General features: G+C 44.1%; 1 pseudogene; it reads left to right on the top strand.

Moving 5' to 3' along the window:
• The first annotated feature begins 886 nt into the window (after positions 1-886).
• On the top strand, positions 887-14,439 carry LOC148529662 (uncharacterized; annotated as a pseudogene).
• The last annotated feature ends 1,409 nt before the right edge of the window (positions 14,440-15,848 follow it).

Here is a 15,848-nt window from a genome sequence, read left to right as displayed (position 1 = left end):
TCGTGGATGTCTGATGTCTCAGCAGAACTATTTTTACAAAGTATTGTGATGTATATTTTATATTGTAGACATTGATCACAAAATGTCTTTGTAAACAATATTTTAAGTTTTTCCTTCAGGGATAAACACAAAAAGATGCTTGGGGCTACTAACTCGTGAGCAAGCCACTTAACCTACAGTAACATTGAAAGGTTGCAAGTAACAGGTATACTTGTCTCAGTGTGCCATCCACTGTATTGTCCAGTCCAGGTTGCCATAAGCAGAGAGTGGCTTCCAGTGGAAGCCACTGCTCTGCCTTTCAGGAAGCCTTAAAGTGCTTCTCGGGGCTGCTACCAATGCAGCCCCGAGAAGCTGGTCCAGTGTTATGCGCATGAACGGCGCTAACGCCACTCATGTGCATGGCAAGTCCCAGTGCCTGACATTCATTGTGCAGGTGCCAGGACCAGAAGCAGCGGAAGCCCCCCTCAGGTAAGAGGGCAGGAGCCACTGCTGGATGCCACCATTGGTGCACCATCGCCACTTGAACCGGCTTCCGATGCCTGCCACACTTTTATCACAAGCCCAGGAGACAGAGTTTTGCGTACAGTTCTAGTACCGCCCAGGAACGCCCATCTCTTTTCCGCCCTATTTGTTTGTCGGGAAGCTTGCCACCTAGCAACAGCTGGTGGAGTAGGATGGCAAGAATCCCAACTGCTGCTGAAGAAGGGAAGTGAAAAGAATTTTCACTTACCTTCTTCCACAGCGGGGGAATGGGCTGGTGCGGCTACTGTGATGCGTGTATGTGCGCGCTCGGCACGCGCACGTCACGTGCACAGCCGTGTGCACCCGCTGATAAGTGCTTATGAGCCAGCAGGCTGCACGTACATACAGGTCACGTGCGTGCGCGATGACCTGCGCTTTACAGCCCGCCCTCTGCAGATTTTACCTCAGCGCTGAAGTGTCCCCATCTGTCAGCCATATTAGTAAAAAATATAGGCGAAAGCTCTCCACTGATTATTCCTCATCTGAGGAATTTATATTTAAAAGGAAAAGATTGCTGATCTCTGCCAGGTCAGAAGACAGCAGGGACAGCTCTGAGGCAGCCTCTGAAGGTTCACTCCCCCTCCATTTAACTGTTCTCACACAAGGTTGTGAGGAAAAGTACTTAAAAAAAGAAAAATGTGAGTACTACAAGAGACACCTGTTCAGGAAAAAAAAAGTTTCATTCCCAGGTATTGCCCGTTGCTGGAATATCTCTATGGTGCATAACAAACCACCATCTCCTGCTCATGGCCGGCATTTATCTCCAGCTAGTTACTGGCACCAAGCTCTGCCACGCTCCCACAATGGGTCCAGTAAACAGCGTTCTCTGGCCCTTATTCAACACGACGATGTCAGTCACCAATCAGTAGACTGGGAGTCAGAAAAAGTCACCAGAACTTCAGCATCCTCTAAGAGAGGCGAATGTAGTGACCTGCAAATTGCCAGAGTGCATTAGCAGGCCTAATACCTCCTAATAAGGTTTACGCCTCACACTGGGCACTGAGCGAATGCTCCCAACTATATAATTTTGCCCAGTTAGCATTTAGAACTGCCCTCGTAAAGGAGGATGAAATGGTTCTGCGAATCCCAGATATTCCTGCTCTTTTCGCCCCAGCTATTGACCCAGCACTGTCTTCACTCATTGGTGACAGAACCCAGAGTGACTATCAACAAATTACTCAGAAAATTGCAGCTTAAAGTGTCTGACACTGCAGGATCTCTGCAGTTCGTACTGGACAAAGCAGAAATAGAGGGATCCGCTAGCGGATCTCTAGACTCATTGGTAACCTCTAAGGCAGCTCTCCTTAAAGCCATAAGCAGAGCAACCCTGATGGTCGGGCAGACTTTTGATTTCATATCGAATACTCGTAGAATCCACTGGCTAACTAGAGCTGGTTTAACTGAGTTTGCCCCCAGGCCAGTAGAAGTCCCTAACTTTGTAGACTCCGATCTTTTTGGCCCAGAATTAATTGACGATTTTAAAATTTGTTACAAAGCCCGCAAATCCTTTGTGGATCTTAAAGGCCATCAGTCCTCCAAACGGCCCTTTTGCCAGGAGGGTCGTCCTGCAGGATCCAGCAGTTCGACCCAAGACCAGCGAGGTGCCCCATGAGGACAAAGAGGAGGCTACAATAGGATTCGAGGTGCCAGAGGTGCATCATTCACTAACCACCAACCCCTCCAGAAGAGACAGAGGACATGGTAAGTCATTTACAGATATCCTCCCGCCTTGGCCTCTCTCATGCAATAGTTTTGTGGAAGGAGATTACCACAGACAAATGGCTGAAATATCATACAAAAAGGCCTGTCTCTCCCATTTCTAAGATTCCCTCGCCAAACATTTCCCTGCTCTACAAAAGCCAGCCCTCAGCTGGAGGACGATTTGACCCTAGCATTATCTCAGGGCAAAATAGAATTGGCAGACACTTCCAAGAAATGTTGGACCAGTCACCTCTTCCCCATAAGAAAGCAGGATGGTTCTTACAGACCCGTATTGAAACGTCAAATCCCTAAATCGGTACATAAGACATTGCACATTCAGAATGGAAGGTCTGGCAGAGATTCTTTTCCTCCTTACTCAAAATGACTATTGCATAAAGATAGACCTCAAGGAGGCCTTCCATGCAATTCAGGTCCACCCAAACCACAGAAGGCTTCTGAGATTTCTTTGGTATGATGTGCTCTGCCAATGGACAGTGATGATCTTCGGGTTGTCCAATGCCCCTTACACATTCACCCGGCTTATGAAAGCAGTAGTAACTCATCTCTGGCAAAAACAAATTAGCTGCATAATTTATTTGGACGACCTTCTGGTAGTCCATGCAGAACGCGAGAAGCTGCTCTCTCAGTGAGACTTAATCGTATCCCTGCTTCTCAATCTAGGCTTCTCAATAAATTATGCCCAATCAATACTAACCCCTTTCCAATGTATAACCTTTCTAGGTTTCCTAATAGATTCCCCTTCTTTCTCTATAGCAGTCCCATCAGACAAATGGAAAGACATTCAGACCTTTATTTCTCATATTCTCCACCGGCAGCTCATCATGAGAGATCTCGACAGATTTATTGGGAAAATGAGAGAGTTAGATCCAGGGTTTCTACATGCACCCCTCATTTGCAGACACTCTCAGGACCTTCTGGGATCTCTTCTCAAAAGAGGTCTCACATGGTCAGACAAAATTCTACTCATGGCTATAGCACACCAGGAGATAGAGAATTGGCTAGTTCTTCCCCTGCCTCTTCCCATGCCTCTCCTAGAACCCCTATAATCTCCTCAGATGCTTCCCTCACAGGCTGGGGAGCATTCAGACGAGACAAAGCCATAAGAGGCAAGTGGTCCACTCAGGATTCGGAGGCCCATATCAACCTTTTAGAACTAAGAGCAGCCAAGTTAGTCCTGGAGGCTCTAGTACACCCTCAGCTGCGAGACATTCCGGTTCAGATTCGCCTAGACAACAAGACCGCAGTGTCTTATATCAACAAGATGGGCGGCACATGTTCACTACTACTTTGCCGAAAATCAATAGACATCTGGAGCTGGGCATTACAAAGATCTATTCAGCTGTCTGCCGTGTATGTACCGGGTGAACTAAATGAGCTGGCAGACTTCCTTTCCAGGACTTGCCTCACTCTAGACAGAGTATCCCTGAAGCCAGAGATTTTTTCACAACATTGTGACAGCATTCGGCCAACCGCAGTTGGATCTATTTGCAACCTCATCCAATGCTCAGGTTCCAACCTTCGTACCCAGAATCTGGATACAAACTGCCTTCCGCACAGACGCAATGTAATTTCCATGGACAAATCTCATCCTCCCATATGCCTTTCCTCCCCCAGCCATGTTGTTGACAGTACATCACAAGATAAGAACAGACAGGGTACCCCGAATCATTCTGGTATACCCAGTCTGGCCATCCAGAATTTGATTCCCCATAATCAGTCTCCTACGCATAGGACCCAAACTTCCCCTGGGTCTATCCAAAGACTGCTTCCAAGAAACTCAAGACCTGCTTCGGGAGCTACCGCATTGCATCTGGATGGCGATATTGCTCTGTTATTGACAGGTTCACACCTCTCAGCACTTATTAATGCATCTCTTAGGCCAAGAATGAGATCTAAATATAACACAATCATAAAGGAATTTATTTTCTGGCAAACCACACGTCCTACTCCTCACTTATCCTCTGCTGTAAACTCTGCCATAGACTTCCTAGTTGCAGATATGAGGCAGGGTTGACTTCGGCCACCATACGCTCATACGGCTCTGCCCTCACACTCCTAATTCCCGGACTCTCTGAGAATAAATTATATCTCCTCTTGCTCAAAGGCATTTTCTTATCTAGGCCATCATGTCCACGTTACTCTTCCACTTGGGACATCGAACCCTTTCTGGATTTTTTGGCCAGTATGTCTTCAACCTCAGATATTTCCTGTGTGTCAAGGAAACTGGCATCCCTCCTAGCTTTGGCTTTTGCAGCAAGAGGAGCGGAAATCTCCTTGATAGACATTTCAGACCCCTGGATGACACCAACCCCAGCAGGTTACCACATAATATTCAGAGGACACACAAAAACCACTTAATTTCAAAATCCTTTAGTGGAGTTTGACCTCGTTAAAGATGAGTCGGATACTGCCCTTTGCTTAGTGGAGTGCTTGTCTTCTTATCTTGCTATCACTGCTTCACACAGAGGCAACATTTCCCAACTCTTTATTACTTCTCATAAACCCTTTCGCACTGCCAGACCTTCCACAGTACAAGGATGGATAGGATCGGTTATGCGTGATTCTGGTATAGACACTTTACTGTTTAAGGGTCATTCCCTCCACAGCGCGGCAGTCACTTCGGCAGCTGCAAAAGGGCTACCTTTGCAATCTATAATTCAGGCTGCACATTGGTCCTCTACACGTACCTTTGTTAGGCACTATTGGAGACCTTCTGATTCCCAGAGGATAGAGTTTCTCAGAGCAACCACCAGGTATATTGGTAGTCTGCCCACCGGCTGTTGCTAGGTGGCAAGCCTCCCAACGAACAAACAGTAGTTTGCAGGAATCTATGACCTGCAAACTTTCTTTGTTCTAGGGAATAGGATTGCCACCTAGCAACAGCACCCACCCCACCCTACCCTCCCTATACCTTGCTAGGTGTATTGGTGTCTCCGTTTATCTCCAATACTGCTAAATGCTCTTCTCTCCTTTGGTTTCAGGTGCTCTAAAGGGTCCAAAGAAACAGCAAGTGCAGCCACCTAAACAACAGGACTGACTTCACTGCGTTGTTCTTCGAATGCCGAAAGTCTGCTTGAAATCTTCCTTTAATTCCTGGTTCTAAGACGTTTCCTAAGTTTAATAGTTCATTCCATTTATCAGTTCTTCTTCTACTCCTGGTTGTCTAAGTTGCCAAGACTACTATTACATACTGTTCACTCTGCATCCCTTAGTCTTCAGTCCTTATTGGTATGCGAGCACAGTTCGAGGTTACACACCTCACACCTATTGTTCTCCTCAGGATTGCCATCCGTAAGCTTCCGTAAAATCTGCAGGGGGCGGGCTGTACAGCGCAGGTCATCGCTCGCACACGTGACCAGCATGCGCGTGCAGCCTGCTGGCTTATCAGCGCTTGTGTCCGGGTGTACCCGTGCGTGCGTGCGGCTGTGCACGTGACACATACATGCATCACAGGAGCCGCACCAGCCCGCTCCCTCGGCTGTGGAAGAAGGTAAGTGAAAATTCTTTTCACTTCCCTTCTCCAGCGGCAGTCGGGAGGCTTGCCATCCTACCCCACCAGCTGTTGCTAGGTGGCAATCCTATTCCCTAGAACAAAGAAAGTTTGCAGGTCATAGATTCCTGCAAACTACTGTATCTGATATCGTCTGTTTCTATTACTGCAGCACCTTTGTGCTCACACTGTGCAGCTGCAAAAAAAAAACGCTCAACTACATGAAAATTAGCATTACATGTGTAATGTGTGTGACTCAGAATCAGACACTATGTCTGCAACTCGTGTAGCTAATAATCACAAAAAGACCCAAGTAATTTATTTTATTTTATAAATGTACCGATCATTTTACTGAGAGACATTAAGTGCTCATCCTCTTTTACAATGAGAAACATTGTCACATACTGTACACATAGGGAAATTGTGTTTGTAGTGACAGAAGACTCAACCTTCAGTGACAACCATTCATACTGTATTAGTCTCTTGTGCCAAACCACTGTATCTCTGTTTGTTGTTCTTGATACACCGCAGAACGGCACAGAAAATGTGTCACTTTTTTCTTACATAGAGTAAAAAACCCTCCTACATTCTCCTCGGTTGCTGCAAGATATAAACAAGCGCAGATGGCAAGCAAAATAAGGCTCATCTGTGAGAGAAAAGGCGTCAGGAACAACGTACATATTGCAGATTATTTCCTTAGACAAAGCCTGCCCCCCCCACACACACACATACACGTATACACACAAGCTACTGTACATAAGAAAGGAATTTGCAAGTGCCAAGCACTGCCAGAGTGTGACTCACTAACAGCCAGCAGGGACCTCTAACTTAAATCATTCTCTGTCACACAACCAAGCAAAGACGGGGACTGTTAGCTGCAGCATGATGCAAGCAATGAAGAGCAACAAGTCTCTCTCACATTATTCTGTGACACAGACAAGAGCCCTGGATCTGTTCTGTCTACAGCAGTGACTGAAGAGACTGTCTGGCTATAACCATTGCTGCAGCGTTATATAGTAGAGCAGACAGTAATTAGTATTGATCTGAATAAGCCTAACTCTAGCACCTAAATTAATATGATTATAAAATACAACACAAAACACATTTAAAAAGCAAGAACATTAAATTTACACACATAGTGTTATTGCTGATTATACATTTACCAGGGTCTCCTTTTCAAATACTCAAACTGTGTTACTTCAGAGGAAGGCAAATTTGAAACGAAAACTTCATTAGGTAAATCTTATTATTAATCCTCCTAGCCATTGTTTATTTGTATAGTGCCACAGTGATGCAGCACTTGGTATAAATACAAATCATGCATAAAACAAGCCAAACATAAAAAATAGAACACATATAATGTATGTGAGGTTGGTAAAGAAGGTGCAGCCATGAGATAGAAGGGTTGAGTATGATACGTCGACAGTCATAATGTCGACATGCCATAATGTGGTTGTTGATCATGTTGACATGCATCATGTAGACCGTGATGAAATGTCAACATAATAGAATCTCAACAGTCCTTGGTGGCCCAGCAGTGACTTTCTTCTCCCAATGGCTGCAGCGAGTCCAGTGCAGATTTAAGCTCCCAGTGGTCATGTGACTGTGACTTCTTGAGCTGTGATCCCCCGGAATTATGGTGAGTATTTCTCCTCTATCCCTATCTCTTCCCCTAACCCTCCCTCTAGTGCCTAACTCAAATCAAGCAATGTGAGGTGTTTCATAAGTGGGAAGCAGCACAGGAATAGTCTTAGAGGCAGGAGTGAATGAGAGGTGGCAAGGTACAGATCTAAGATCGACTTGCTAGGGCCAATTTAAGGAGGGGTATTAGGCGGGCCAGAGCAGGTTATTCAGCAAAAATGGAGGTGAACTTTAGTCAAAATGGTGACTCAAGGCGCATTTTGCAATGTATGCAGTGCCTTACAGATTATGGTGAAACCGGCTGGTGCTAGGAATGTGTCACGGCCAGGGTTTCTCGGCATGGTAGTCACCGGGTATTACCTGTGAGGTCGTTATGGTGGGGGGTCTCTGGCAGCAGTGCTGGTGTTTGGTGAGGGGCATTGGCTGCACGTGGTTCTGTGCGGGCACATTGTCACTAGGCCTGGTGAGGTCTGGCGGTGTTTCTGTTCCGTTGGCATGGGCGACGCCATCTTGCCTGCGACCATGTGATTCCAGCTGTCCAATCCTGGTAGGTCATGTGCTCATTCCAGCCAGTCACAGTGCGGCACTGAGTATTTAGGAAGGTCCAGAACCTTCCTTCCTTTGCCAATGCAACGTGTTTCTCAGCTGCGGCTGAGAGAGAGTACCTGTACCTTACCTGCCTGCTTGTAAACGCTACTAGCCTGAACCTTGCCTGCTCCAACCTGCTGGACTTACCCTGCACCCTCCATACACCTTTTGACCTGCCTCAGTACCTGAACCTGCTGTTTCCCTGCACCTTGCTTCCATTCACTCCCAGCTGGACTTAACTACCTCTGCCTGCATTCTGTTACAGCTCACCATATCTACATACTGGACTGCCTCTGCCTGTCACTATCTGGACATTCTCCCATTAACCCCCACTACAGTTATCAAGTGCACTTTAGTGCTATACCTGGACTTTTTCATTTGCCATTCCCATGTCTTCTAAGCCACTTATTAAAAACTTCACTTTTTCATTTAAGGCTTCTTCTGTGTCTGCTCCTATCACCACCCCAGTTCCACAACAAAATCAGAACCTCACAGAATGTGAATAGCTCTTTGGTAGATGATCTAAATGTGTTCTACTCCAAGGTGTTTTGACTCTGGAGCAGAGACTAGATGAGGTTCGGATGGCATTCAAGGTAAAGTTTTAAGGGAGTGCAGTGACCAGTTAGCTGGGATTTTTACATTAATTTAAAAAAATTTCCCTAGCATACAGTGTGGTCCCTACCTTTTTTAATTCCACTACCATAGTTGCCATTCCCAAGAGTGGAATACCAAAATGTCTAAATGACTACCGGCCAATAGCCTTGACATATTTAGCGATTTAATGCTTTGAGAGGCTAGTGTTGAAGCATGTAAGATCAAATTTTTTTGTGGGATTTGATCCCTCTCGATTTGCCTTCAGGCCAAACCGCTTGACGGAGGATGCTGTCCTGACTGTTTTGCATCAGGTTCAATCACATTTAGAAGTTAGGAATACCTATGTAAGAATTTTATTTGTTGATTTTAGTTCAGCTTTCAATACTATTATACTCAGCTTGCTGGTTGCTAAACTATTCTGCTTGGGTTTAAATAGTTTTACTTGTAAGTGGCTGCTACATTTTTTTATCTGATCGGCCCAAGGTGGTTAAGCAGGGGCGATATATTTCATAGGAGAAGAGGAGGTAGGATATCTGCGCACTGAGAATGGGTATGGTTGGCGAGCTGCAGTAAGTGGGACAGCTGACACTGTAAATAGGCAAATGGATAAAAAGATATACGTACTGCGCTCAGCTTAACCTTAATCTAGGCTATGAAGGTGGTCTCATATGGACTGATATGTAAACCGTGAGAGTCAGTATGATTATGAAACAACGAGGGGTTTTAATGCAAAAAACGGGGGGCATATACAATTCATATGTATATATCACAAAATGTACAAAAACAAATAAATGAATAGGGAAGGTGATAAGTATATCACTAATTATAACAAAGACAAATAGATGGGTAGAAAGGTGATAAACATTAATCATATATAATGATCAAATAAGATAGACATGCATAGGAGATCATGAATGAGATATACTGCTGTTTAAACAGATGGTTCAATATCAGAGCTCAGAATGGGTCCAAAGTCATATAATTAGTGAGATGAGGGTTCTGGACAGATCGGTCTATAGGAATGGGGTTGTAGCAGCATCCCGCTTGTTATATGGTACAGTCTAATGTAGCGCTAGATGAAACTTCCTGAGGAAGGGAGTATGGAGAGATCGGCAGCCAGGGGGTAAAACTCTGAACGGTTGCTGCTGACTCCCGTGCAGATGCCGGTGGTGCGCCTGTTCCCAGGCGTCCGCCGGAGCTGCAGTCCGGAACAACTGCTGCCCTGGTGTGGGAGATGCTATAGTCAGACTCTGTGTAGCCAATGACCATACATCCCCCTCACATCAGAGACTTAACTTCCTTGGTATCGCCGCTGTCCGCTCCTTCCTCTTGCCGGCTGTGCTGGTCTGCAGTGCTTGTCTGCCCTTCGTTCTGCCTGGTCTCCTGGTCTAGTCACGTGTCAGGCCCTTCTCCTCTGTATGTTTCTCCTCCGCTTCCGGGTATGGTCACGTGGGGGTTGTCTGAGCTGCGGCCGCAGAAGTAGCAGTAATTCTCATGAAGATCTCTGATTATAGAATAATTGTAATGATCTTATGGTGGATTAGTTGTCCTCCAACGCGTTTCAGCCCAATGGCCTTTTTCAAGGAGTTGTCTGTCAATGTAGGGGTTCCTTACAACATAATATAGGAAAAATCTTCTGATTAGATTGGTCTCATGTGAATCAAGCGTACCCTGATTGGTCCATATGCTAATTATGTCATTAGACCAAGATGATACAGGTGGTTATATGCTAGGCTTGATTTTAGTGGTAAATCTCTGGTTGCAGGTATAAGTGGCTAAGTACATAGCCAAATCCATGGGTTGTACAGCAACAAATGTAGATAAATGCGTAAGGAGTAACTCTTATTGATAATAGGATGATTAATAAATACAACTTGTAGAGATAGTGCTAATGTACATATAGAAATCCCAAATTGAATAAAAAATACATATATTAAAATGAAATAATATGGGTAAAAGTAAAAATGGAAAAAACCTTGGAAACTGATTGACTATCTACATGTCGCTGTTCACATAAATGTTCATATCTGGGATATGAATAGTGTTTCTATAAACCTCTTATATTGAGCGCAAGTATAGACATATATGGAATTGAAAAAATATATATATGTATACGGACGTGCACGTATATAACATATAAGTATGTATATCTGCAATAGCCTAAATCCATATATACGCATGGTGGCATAGGAGTCAGCACTTCCTGTGTAATGAAGTCACACTCCTATGTAGTGTATTGATGCTGGTAAAACTCATGTTTGGCCCTATATCTCACAAGAGTGGAGGATGGTATGTGTAAAGATCATAATGGTTATAGTGGATCCTAGTAAAAGGCATGGAGTTGTAGTGGATCTAGTATCACTTGTTACATATTATTGATTTTATCTCGTTATCCATGTTGTGTCCTTGTGGTGCGAATGTGTTAAGTTCGTACATCCATTTGAGTTCCCTTGTATTAATTTTATGTTCATAGTTACCACCTCTCCAATTGGGTTTCACTTCTTCTATTCCTAGGAATATGAGTGTTCTGGGGTCGCTATTATGACAGAGTTTGAAATGGTTCGAGAGATTATGATCCACACCCTCTTTTCTGATATTTCTAATATGTTCATTTATCCATGTTCTCAGCGATCTTGTGGTCCTCCCAATGTATTGTTTTCCGCATCCACATTCTATTAGGTATATTACCCCTTTACTGTGGCATGTGATTCTTTTAGTTATTGGGTATTCCTTTCCGGTGCTACTAGATTTGAATGTGGTAGTAGGTTTTGTTGTTCTTTGTCCCATATTCTTGCATCCCATGCATCCACCACAGTAGAAAAACCCTGTGAGTGTATTATTACCAATAGTGGTTTGTATAAGTTGTTTCGGTGGAATATGGTTGTGTACTGGTTTGTATTTTAAATCAGGTGCTTTCCTGTACACAATTTTAGGTTTTGCTGGTAAAATGTCTGCAAGGTTATCATCCCCAAGTAGGATTGGCCATTGTTTCTTTATAATTTGTTGCATTTGTTTCGCTTGTCTAGAATATTGTGTAATGAACAATGGGGTGTCCGTGTCTTTTTGGTTATCTTTCTGTTTGTAATCAAGTAGGTCGTTTCTTTCTGGTTGTTCTACTTCCTTAAATGCCTGTTCTACTTTATGTTTATCATATTGTTTTTCCAAAAATTGAGTGGATAATACCTGTCCTTGTACCTGGAAGTCTTGTAGTTTTGAACAGTTCCTCCTTAATCTGAGGAACTGTCCCTTTGGTATCGTTTCTAGCCATCGTGGATGGTGCCAGCTACTAGATAAAATAAAACTATTGACATCCACTGTTTGTCTGAATGTATTAGTGTGTAAAATTCCTTCTTCTATGAAGATATTGAGATCTAAAAATGTGACTTGTGTCTTACTATAGTTGGAAGTGAAGTATAGGTGATTGTCATTGTTGTTAATTGAGGTTAGGAAATCGAGCAGTGATTGCTCATCTCCTCGCCAGATAAAGAAAACATCGTCGATGTATCTTTTCCAGAGTACGAGATTTGCCCCAAGTTCTGGTCAACCCCAAACATTGAGGTCTTCCCACCAACGCATAAATAAGTTGGCGTAACTTGGGGCAAATCTCATACCCATCACTGTCCCTGTCGTTTGTAAGTAGAAAAGGTTATCGAACCATACATAATTATGTTTAAGTATGAAATGAATACTATTGATAATGAAATCTCGTTGTGTATCTGTCAGAGAATTGTCTTGATCTAGATGGTATCTAATGCTTGAAATACCTTGTTGGTGGTCAATTATGGAATATAATGAGGTAATGTCTGTCGTCACAAGCCATAATCCTTCTTCCCATTTAATATCTTTGAGGATGTTCAAAATTTGAGTGGTATCTTTTAAATATGCTTTTTGTCTGCAAACGTAAGGTTGTAATATATTGTCTAAATATTCCGATAGGTTAGAAGTTAAAGATCCTATACCCGATATGATCGGTCTCCCTGGAGGTCTAAGCGGGTTTTTATGCATTTTAGGGAAGTAGTAGAATACCGGAATTATGGGATGAATACTCCAGTTAAACTACCTGTCTGCAGATGGTCAGTAAGTTCCTTCTTGAACCTGTCTGTGGGGTCCATATTAAGAATCTGGTAGGTTGTATTGTCACCTAGAATCCTGTGTGCCTCTTCTAAATAATCTGATGTGTTGAGAACAACAATACCACCCCCCTTGTCTGCTGGTTTTATAATTATTGAGTGGGTGTCCTGCAGATCTTGTAATGTTTTTCGTTCATTCTTCGTTAGATTATTGTGTTTGGTTTTGTGGATGGTGATCTTATTGATGTCTTTTCTACTAATTTCGTAAAGGTCTCTATATGTGGCCCTTTCATATGGCTGGGATAGAATGTACTTGGCGGTTTTAAATCTGTTAAGTTCTTGGGGAAATCCATATTAGCATTTCTGATTGCACTGGGTGTTGTCATTGCAAAGTATTTTTTAAGTGTGATCTTCCTGGTAAACTTAAGTAGATCAACATATGGCTGGAATTTATTCATATTGTTGCTTGGGGCAAATTTTAAGCCTTTGTCTAATATTTTAATGCAATCATTGTAAGTATTTTGGTTATGGTTAGGCACTAAGTGGAGGGTTAGGGTTAGGCACTAGAGAGGGAGGGTTAAATTTAGGCAGTGGAAGAGAGGGAGAGGGTTAGGATACTGACCGAAAGGTGTCTGTATCCTAATCTTGTCGGCATGCCGGTGTCGGGATTCTTACACATGGATATACTCCAGACAAAGGATTTGTAGCAGCATTTGCATAAAGTCACAGATGGGCAACCACCAAAAGACGCAGAGTCTGAATCAGGCCCAATGTGTTGTGGCTAGAGATACTTTGTCTAGGGCTGCGTTTAGTCTTCAGCAGTAATAAAAGAGAGGCCCGATCCTTTAGCACAGGTGAGAATGAGTAAAGGATCGGGCCTAGAGTGTTTAAGAAGATTGTGGAGAATGTAAGCAAAAGGAGTTTAATATGGTGGTGTCATTACAGTTGTTAATGGGGAGGTTGATATCAGAGCCAGATTAAGACCTAATGGGGCCCTAGGCAAGATATTACTAAAGGTGGGTACACACTATACAGATATATTTGCAGATCAAGTGATCTGCAGATATATATGCAGGTGATGGTTGTTCGTACACACTGAACAACCATCATCTGTGCCTGCCCGCAGGTCCCGGCGACCAGGGGGTGTGTCCCGTTGGGAGGGGGGAGTGTCCCGCCCCCCTCCCCGTGGCTGCCGGTGTGTGTGTACGGGCGGTTTGCAGACCGCTCGTACACACCTGCTGATGGACAGATATGTCTGACATTATGTATTACTTAAACCTTAGATCAAGCATGGTTGCCAAAATTTAGTGATCCAATTGCAAGATCAACCCTTTGGTCCTGTCGAAGTGAATAAAGAAGTTGATTTACATACTGTTACGTTTCTCACACAAGATGAGAATCGTAGGACTGCTGACCAGGGACAAGGCTGGATGGAGATGTGGCAGTCCTTCCACTACTGGTACTTACTGGAGTAAGGCTGCAGGTAATAGTACTAACACAGGTGTAATGGACAGGGTACACCAGCAGTGACTGATGATGGCTCTCAGGAATGTCTAGGGACTACGGTGAAGCTAGGACACCAGACAAGGAGTGGCTGGACAATAATAACTAGCTGCTTGGCAGGAAGGACTTCTCTTGGATATCACCCTCACCTCAATGATCTTTATTGGGACATCATTTGAATTTTCATTTCTATTCCAATAGCTCTTGGAGCTAAGGACTCAGCGACTTGAGAGACTAAAATTTTCTCATTGTAAGCGAATACTGCTGTCCATTCACCACATTCCAGTAGCCCCTGAAGCTAAGGATTGAGTGATATGAGAGACACCATCTGTGCTGCATACAGAAATTTGTTGCCCAGTCACCGCATGTACTGAAGACCCATTATTGGAACCATCATATGTAAGGGATATTCCTCTAGCGGCAACCAGGCAATTGCGCTTATAGGACACCGCACTATTTGAGTACCCATTAATTGGACTACAAGACCATAAGGGATATTCCTCTAGCGGCAACCAGGGAGAACACTTAAAGAACAGTCCCCACTCAATGTAATATTGATGGTATCCCACAAAGATCTTATATGAAAGTTATATTACAGACTTGAGGTTATGGGTGAGAATTCATGATTTTAATGTTATGTGCTGACTGTATCTATCCTATTGTGGAATCAGTAGCATTCTTATATGTATTAAATCTTTTATTTACTAAATACCACAGTTTACATGCTATATATGTTATTTAAATTTCACCAGCGCTACTTGCTCTTTTGTGTGTGATTCTATATGAGACCGGAACTGTGGTATTGCAGGATTACAGACTGGACTAGACAAGACAGGACTGGCAAGGTACAGACAAGGAAAAAAAACAGGCAAGATACGGACAAGGACTGGACAAAAAGACACAGACAAGATACAATGATGAGGCAAGAACACTGGCAGTAGTACAGACACAGTTCAAGGTTCGGCCTAGCAGGTCGAGGTGCGGCTAATGAGCCGCCGAGATGGTAGCAGACTTGAGACTTGAACTAACAGAGTGGCCTTGAGGACCAATGTGCGACTGGGACACACTGATGCGACCTTGAGGGCCAAGGTGTGGCCTTGAGGGCAGTGTGCGACTTAAACCAACCGATGCAGCCTTGCGGGCCGAGTTGCAGATTTGTCAGCTGAGATGTACTTGGCAAGATGCGGCCCAGTGGCCGAGGTGCAGCGTTGTGGGCTGAGATGTACTTGGCAAGATGTGGCCTGGGAGCCGAGATGTGGCTATGACAGCCGGGATGGACTTGACAAGGATGCAGCCTAGTCGCCGTGATGCGACTGAGACAGCCGAGGTGCGGCTACTGAGCTGTGATAGTACTAACACAGTTTGAGGCCTAGCAGACCATAATGCAGGAGCCAGACAGCAGACAGAAATACTCAGATGCGGCAGGAACACAAACTGGAGGCAGCGAGGTGGAGAACACTGCTGGCAGAATAGCTGGGAATAAACTGACAGGGCTAGATGCGGCCTTGCAGGCCGAGGTGCAGGAACCAAACCGCAGACAGGTGTACTCAGACATGGCAGGAACACAAACTGGAGGCAGCGAGGTAGAGAACACTGTAGATAACATTAGCTGAATGCAGACTGACACGACTAGACAGGACTGTGGTAATAATACAGCAGGGCTGAATACTGACAGGATCAGGATACCATAACAGTAGCACTTTGTAGACCGGCAAGAA

This window comes from Taudactylus pleione, unplaced genomic scaffold (genome assembly GCF_031769625.1).
Source record: "Taudactylus pleione unplaced genomic scaffold, aTauple2 ptg000085l, whole genome shotgun sequence".
NCBI lineage: Eukaryota > Metazoa > Chordata > Amphibia > Anura > Myobatrachidae > Taudactylus > Taudactylus pleione.
This window is presented reverse-complemented; position numbering and strand designations above follow the sequence as displayed.